The sequence below is a fragment of the Gossypium hirsutum genome, chromosome A13 (genome assembly GCF_007990345.1).
Source record: "Gossypium hirsutum isolate 1008001.06 chromosome A13, Gossypium_hirsutum_v2.1, whole genome shotgun sequence".
Classification (NCBI taxonomy): Eukaryota; Viridiplantae; Streptophyta; class Magnoliopsida; order Malvales; family Malvaceae; genus Gossypium; species Gossypium hirsutum.
This window is the reverse complement of record NC_053436.1, coordinates 58,444,904-58,453,245: the sequence shown is the minus strand read 5'-3', so window position 1 is coordinate 58,453,245 and position 8,342 is coordinate 58,444,904. Positions and strand designations below refer to the sequence as shown.

The 8,342-nt window shown below is 37.2% G+C and overlaps 1 non-coding gene across 1 annotated transcript; it reads left to right on the top strand.

Moving 5' to 3' along the window:
- Positions 1-6,488: 6,488 nt before the first annotated feature.
- On the top strand, positions 6,489-6,595 carry LOC121213171 (small nucleolar RNA R71). The gene has a single exon (XR_005908541.1). It is a non-coding gene; the product is annotated as a small nucleolar RNA R71 (small nucleolar RNA).
- Positions 6,596-8,342: the final 1,747 nt, after the last annotated feature.

Here is an 8,342-nt window from a genome sequence, read left to right as displayed (position 1 = left end):
CTTGCATCACACATTAATTCAAATGGTAGATCCCAGTCTAGTGTGACAATTATGGGTGCCGTAACTAATCGACTCTTCAAATCCTTGAAAGCCTTTAAGCATTCATCATCGAACTTGAACGTCGTGTCCTTCTCCAATAATTTGCATAAAGGTTTAGCAATTTTGGAGAAGTCCTTGATAAATCTTCGATAAAACCTGGCGTGACCCAAGAAGCTCTTAACACCCTTTACAGATGTTGGAGCTCGGAGTTTCTTGATAACATCCACCTTTGCTTTATCTACCTCAATTCTATGTCTCGTTATCTAATGCCCTAGAACAATCCCTTCTCGTACCATGAAATGGCACTTTTCCCAGTTAAGTACTAGGTTTGTTTCTTCGCGTCGTCTTAGTACCTTAGCTAGATTGGCTAAGCAATCATCGTAAGTATCTCCAAACACTAAAAAGTAATCCATAAAAACTTCCAAGTACTTTTCAACCATGTTAGTAAAAATAGACATCATACATCTTTGAAATGTAGCAAGTGCATTACATAAACCAATTGGCATGCGTCTAAATACAAATGTATCGTACGGGCAAGTGAACGTTGTCTTGTGCTGATCTTTTGGTGCTACTGTAATCTGATTATATCCCAAGTATCCATCAAGAAAATAGTAATAGTCTTGCCCAGCGAGTCTATCCAGCATCTGGTCCAAGAACAGCAAAGGAAAATGATTTTTCCTAGTCGCCTTGTTCAGCTTCCGGTAATCAATGCAAATCCTCCATCCCGTAATTATTCTAGTTGGTATCAACTCGTTATTCTCATTCTCTACGACTGTGATACCTTTCTTCTTTGGCACGCACTGGACCGGACTTACCCACGAACTGTCTGAGATGGGATAAATGATACCCATATCTAACCACTGGATAATCTCCTTTTTCACCACGTCTTTCATGATGGGGTTCAACCTTCATTGTCCATCAATCGTCCTTTTTTTGCATCTTCTAAGATAATCTTGTGCATGCATACAGATGGAATAATACCTTGGATATTGGCTATGGTCCATCCAATATCCTTCTTGAATTGTTTCAACACCAAGATGAGTTTCTCTTCATGCTCAATAGTTAATTCTGCTGAAACAATCACAGGCAAAGTAGAAGCGTTACCTAAATAAACATATTTCAAATGTGAGGGTAGTACTGTGACAGCCCAAAATTGACCCTAGTCGGGAAGTGGTTTCGGGACCACAAAACCGAGTCTTATAAATAATTAAAGATTATATTCTGTGTTTATGATGTGCGTAAATGCTTGTGTGATAGTTCCATACTTTAATTTGGTCAGTGTATGTGGAATTTATTAGTAGGGACTTATGTGAGACAATTTAGAAATATGCTAGGCAAGTGTTCAAGTGGCCCATTAATATATGTGGGAAAGTGTTTGTCCTTGCATGTCAAATTAGCCAAATTAAAGCATAGTGGCTGGCCATGCTATGGGTGGAAACATGTCACCAACATGTTATGCTAGTGATGTATGCTAAGAAAAATAAAATAAAGAGCATGGTAATTAAACAATGAAAAGGAAGGGTGATGAAAAAAAAATGGTCTCATCCATACCCCCCCTTGTTGCCGTGAGTTGAGGAAAGAAAAAAAAATGTGTTCATTCTTGAACACCTTTGGCCGAATAGAGGAAAGAAAGGAAGGGGAAGAGCTTGAGAAAATCGGCTATGGTGGTTTGCTAGACTAAGGTATGTTTGATGTTGTTCTTGAGATGCATGCATGTTTTAGTAGTTGACTTGAGTTCTAAAAACCCATGGTTCAATTTTGTGGATTGATGATGATTTTGTGTTTTGCCATTGATGAGTGCTTGAGCTTTTTGATAGTTGTTGATGAAAAGTGAAAGATATGTTAAAGATTAATATGTTAAATTAAGGCTTGGTAAGCTAGCTATTAAGGTGAAATGCTAATGTTAGTATTTGATTTGGTAATAATCTGTTTGGGGACAGCAGCAGTAAGGTGATTTTGGAAAATCGCCATAATTTGTAGGAGTTGAATTAGAAGCTGAGTGAATTATGCCATTAAAGCTTGAAGAGTCTATTTTCTTACAAAAGAAACTATAAAAACAAAAGAGTTACCGATCTTGAGATATTTGAAGTATTGTGGGGCTGAGTCAAAATGACTACTAGATTCCCTGTTCTGTTTTTAGGAAATTATTATAAATTGTACAAAAATGATTATAAGATAAAATTTATATGCTTAGACTCCTTAATGAGTCTAGTTTCAAATGAGATCAAATACAACACATTTTGAATTCTGTAAAATGAGAAATTTGATTCGTAGTGAAGAGTGGTCAGAATAGTCAAACAGTGAAACAGGGGAAACTTTAAGAAAAATCTGGTATTGATTGGCCAAGCCAAAAATTCTGAAAATTTTATGGATGGAAGATATACGAGTCTATATTCAGGGAAAATTAACGGCTAGTGATTTGGAGTTTTTTAGCTCCAGTTATAAACAATTTAGCGACTACTGCTCAGGAAAACAGCTCGTAGTGAATATGTGATTTTGTTGTAAACATTAATGAAAATTTGCCAATGAGTTATTTATTGACTATTATAAAGCTTACTATAATCTATGTGTGTGAAGGTCAAATCAATATATATATTATTCTGAAAGTAATACTTGAATAGTCGATTAATGACTATTTTAAATTTTGTTGAACTTAAGCTCAAGAGCAAAAGGGAACTAGATCCGATAAAGGCAAAGAAAAGATCACTGAGTAGTCGAGTTGGAACCGTCTTACCCAACACAAGGTAAGTCATTAAGCATGTAGTTGGTATTATTTCAAATGGTCATAATGTTTATGTATTGATGCTGAATGGAATGAATAAATATACATATATATATATATGCATGTACGTATGTGATGATGAAATTGTTGAATGAAAAGAAAAGAGGTAAGATGTACTGAGTTGTTGATCTCGGCACTAAACGTGCGGGTATAACCATTTATGACCATGAGATTGGCGCTAAGTGCGCGGGATTAAATTGTACAGCACTAAGTGTGCGATTTGACTATGTTGCACTAAGTGTGCGAAATGAATATGATGCACTAAGTGTGCGAATTGACCATGCGGCACTAAGTGTGCGAGTTTGACTATGTAGCACTAAGTGTGCGATTTGATTACGTAGCACTAAGTGTGCGAGTTGATTATATAGCACTGAGTATGCGGACTCAATATGCATTCGTGAATCATTATGGACACTATGTGTGCGACACTACTGAGTCAATCGCGGACAGCGGATCGGGTAAGTGTCTTGAGTACATGGCTAATAGGTGCTATGCTTATACTTGGTGTTGAGCTCGGTAAGTTTGAACCTATGTGACAACTATACTTGAAGTCACGTACATAAAATTTATCGTAGGATGGGTGAAAGGCCGTTTAGTCGTTTGATTGTAACGAAAATAAATTGATTTATGAAAATGCTTCAATGTCCTATTGATGAGTATATGGAATGTGAATGCATGAATTGATATGAAATTGAATCGATAGGTTGGAGGAACTATGGTATGGTTCGGAATGGATGGAGTAATTAGCCTCGTTCCATTTTGTTTTCTCTTGTGATAATGTTATTGATGGATGGTAGTGCATAGCTTATGACTTACTGAGTTATAAACTCACTCGGTGTTTCCTTGTCACCTATTCTAGGTTTCTTGGACACATCTCTTTTTGCGTGATCGGGCCGTCATCGAAGTCATCACACCGGATAGCAAGTTTTGGTACTTTCTTCTTAGTTGGCTTAGAAGAAAATTTTGGCATGTATAAGCTATTACGTTGTGTTTGAACTTTGGCATGTAAACTTTAAGCCATGCGAAAATGGCACGAATGTTCGATTGAGTTGGATCAAGGGTAGGCATGAAATGGACCTAGTTACTTTCGTAACAGATGCTGGCAGCAGCAGTGTCATGAGATTGAAAAAATCACTAAAAATAGTAGGAGTGGAATTAATTGATGAATAAATTATGTAATCAAAGCTCGATGAGTCTGTTTTCATGAGGAAGTAACGAAAAGATCATATGGGCAGTATATTAAGAGATAATCAGATTTTTGTGGGACAGGGCCAGAACGGTTTCTGGATTCCCTGCTCCGACTTTGGAAATTCATTATAAATTAACCAGAGATAATTAGGGGTCGTACCATATATGTATAGATTCCTCTCTGAGTCTAGTTTTCATAGAAACAAACGTCATCAGTATTGAAGCCCCGTGCAGGGAGATATCCAAGTCGTAATGGGCAAAGGTCAGTGTAGTCAACCCCTGCAACATGGGAGACTTTGACTAATAAACTGTACTAATTGGCCCGACCAAAAATTCTAGAAAAAAATACATAGATGGGCACATGAGTCTAGTTTCTGGGAAAAATTACGAAACTGATTTTCCAGTTACGAAACTCAAGATATGATTTTTAAAACGACTAGTACACAGATTGGGCAGTGTCTGGAAAATAAATTTTATAAGGGGTTAAAGTCAGTTAACACCTCGTGTTCGACTCCGGTGTCGGTTTCGGGTTCGGGGTGTTACAAGTACCTTCAGTTCTAACTTAGGTGGCTCCTCGATTGACGCTTTTGGTTGGGTATACTCATTTTTCTCTAACTCTAAAGATTCAAGGCGGGATTGCGAATTAAACCCCCTTTGATTAGCTTCTAACAAAGCTAAATATTCATCCTCCTCTTCATTATTTGGAGGATCTGATGTCAGAATTTGTTCCAATGGATCTTCAACATAGGTGAGCTCCTTTACCACTATTAATTCTTCTAAATCGGATACTGCAGAACAATCATCAATTGTGTCAGGAAATCTCATAGACTTAAAAACATTAAATGTTACCTGATCATCCTAAACACGCATCGTAAGCTCGCCCTTCTGTACATCTATAAGGGTCCTTCCGGTTGCTAAGAACAGTCTTCCTAGGATAATCGACACTTCTTTATCTGCTTTAAAGTCTAGGATAACAAAAACAGCAGGAAAGATAAATTTATCTACACGTACTAGTACGTCCTCGATTTTTCCTTCTAGATGTGCTAAGGATCGATCTGCTAGTTGAAGTGTAACCGTAGTAGGTCTAACTTCACCTATCCCCAACTTTTTAAATATTGACATAGGCATCAAGTTAATACTCGCACCTAAGTCACATAATGCTTTACCATAATATGTTGCTCCAATGTTGCAAGGTATGGTAAAACATCTAGGATCCTTCAGCTTTGGAGGTAGTTTGTCTTAAAGATATGTGCTGCATTCCTTCGTCAAAGCTACCGTCTCAAATTCTCCAAGTATTCATTTTTTGGACAAGATATCCTTCATAAACTTGACGTAATTCGGCAGTTGTTCAAGTGATTCAACCAACAGGATGTTGATATGAAGTTGCTTGAGTACGTCTAGGAATTTCTTGAATTGGATTTCCTGCTTCTGCTTCTGAAGTCTTTGAGGGTAGGGTGGTGGAGGTTTTTTTACTAGAACTGGTTGATTCATTATCTGCGACAATTCTGCATCTAGCGGAGTCGTTAGTTGATCAGAATTAGCTAGTTCTGGAATTACCTTGTCGGGTTTTGCAGATTCTGGTTCTTGTGTAACTGGAATTTCAACACTCAGTTGAACTTCCTCTGAGTTTTAAGCATCAACTGGCTCCTTTCCAGCTTCGATAGTGTTAGGCTCTACTGTCTTTCCGCTCCTCAATGTCAATGCTTTACAATGTTCTTTCCCCGGATTTCTTAGATTATCCGTATCACTCAGTAAAGCACCTTGTGGTCGGTTCCTGAGTTCAATAGCAAGCTGGCCTATTTGGTTTTCTAGATTCTTCAATGTAGCTACTTGGCTTTGAATTAAGGCATCATTCTTCTCCATGTATGCCTTCAATAAACCCTCTAAGCTATTGGATAATTCAGCCTGAGCTAGTTTCTGAACTTGTTGGGAAAAACTAGACGGCTGAGTTGGTCTAGGTTGGGCGTAGTTGTTACTGGTTCCAGCCCCTTGGTTACTCCAAGAAAAATTCGGGTGGTTTCGCCACGATGGGTTGTAGAAGTTGGATTGCAGTCCTTGCCTTCCTCGATTTTGGTTTTAGTTACCCATGTAATATACGGATTCGGGGTTTGATGGACATTTTTTGAACAAATGTCCTTCCCCACAATAAACACAGGCTATACTCTCAAATTGGTGAGGTGGTTGGGTTGCAAAACTATTAGACCCATTAGTAGTAAGATTCTTAAGCATTAAAGAAATTGAAGATACCTGAGATGCGAGTGAAGTGAGAGCGTCTACTTTATGTATTCCAGCGACTCGTCTTCCTGACGCGGCTCGATTGGTTGGCCATTGATAATTGTTACTGGCAATCCTCTCGATGATTTCGTAAGCCTCATTATAAGACTTAGAAAGGAGAGCACCGTTAGCAGAAGCATCCACTACCATCCTCGTGTGAGCATTGAGACCATTATAAAATGTCTCAAGTTGGATACAATGTGGGATTCCGTGGTGAGGGCATTTCCGTAATAGCTCTTTGTATTGTTCCCATGCCTCATACAAGGATTCATCATCCATTTGTTGGAAGGCAGTGATCTCGTTCCTCAACTTAGCATTCTTGCTAGGTGGGAAATACTTCATGAGAAAACTTTCGGCTAACTCTTGCCATGTAGAAATTGAGTTTGGTGGCAATGAATTCAACCAGGCTCGAGCTCTGTCCCATAGTGAGTACGGGAACAGCTTCAACCGTAATGTATCTTCGGTAACTCCAGCTAATTTGAAAGAGTCGCTCACCTCCATAAATAATCTTAAATGAAGATGAGGATCTTCGGTAGGCATTCCACTGAATTGGCCCACTGTCTAAAGCATCTGGAACATGACTAGCTTTAGCTCGAATTGTTATGCCTCGATTTCGGGTCTCCTAATGCCCAAATTAAGATCGTTAAATACTGGCACAGCATATTGTCTTAAAGCCCTATCCCTATCGTCAGCAATAGTGATAGGATTTTGAGCAAGGTTTGCTCCATTTCCTTGATTCATATTCTCGAAATTCATGCCTTCAGTCCTTTTCTGGTTCGCTTGTCTTCTTCGCTGTTGGAAAGTTCGTTCAATCTCAGGGTCTACAGGGAGTAAGTCAATAATCTGGTCAATACTCATAAACATCTGAAATAATCATAGAAAAATTAATTAAGTTAAAAATTAAACAGAAAAATAAACCAAAATGTAAAACTAACAAAATCACAAATAATGACTTTTTAAAACAGTCCCCGGCAACCGCGCCAAAAACTTAGAGCGACGAAAAAATGTGCAAGTGTACACAATCGCAACAAGTAATAAAGTGACAAGTAAATGTCGAGTTATCGTACCCATAGGGACTGTAAAAGTAATTATTTATGAAAGTATTTGTAAAACACTTTGGCGAGGTAAAAATAATTTGATTTTAAAATATGGTCAAAAACTACTTAAAAACTAAGTAAATAATTAAAATAAAATAAAAGAGTTCTGGTGCACGATTTCAAATAAGATTTAATCAATGTAACATACTTGTGTTGGATTAATTATATTTCTTTAACTTAGAATTATTAAACTCATGTTTACATTGTTACGAATAAATTCACAGCAAGCCGGTAATTTGCTAACTTATGAACAAATTTACAAACAAAAATCCATCCATCTCTTGACATATCCCTATGTCAATTCAACCTACTAAACAGATTCTAGCAAGCAAACATGTTATTTCACATACATATTCATTAAATTGAACCAATCTCTTGCATATCCCTATGTCAATTCAAACGATTAATAAAATCTAATAAGCATATAAAAGACTATGTGAAGTAACAAGGCATCCCTACCTTGAAACAATTTAATCACAATAATCTTGCAAGTTATGCAAGGCAATAATATCGCCAGATACATTGCTAATCTAACCTTCAGCTTCCTTAGAAGAATAAACATGCACTGATTAAGTACTGTGTCTATTAATTACAATTGCAATTTGTTTAAATAATTAATTCATTAGTTACCTCACAGTCGTAACGCAAGAATAACTTAGGCATGATTTTACTTAATTAAGCATCTTACCGAGCCTTATAACAACATAAACACAATTTTAACAATTCAAGTAGGTAGAATATAATCAACTCAGCACAAACATAATTTAAGCTGAATTGATTAAAATAACCATTTCAATAGCATAAATATTCATAATCATGTTCGTCTAAACAACAAAAAAATTTAAAGAGATAGGGAACAAGAAGCAAATCTGGTGTTTCTCCGTGGCTTGACTAGTTGCTCCACTCTTCGTTCTTCATTAGCCTTGGCTATCAAGGTGGCTTATTGTAATATCCTGATTTTG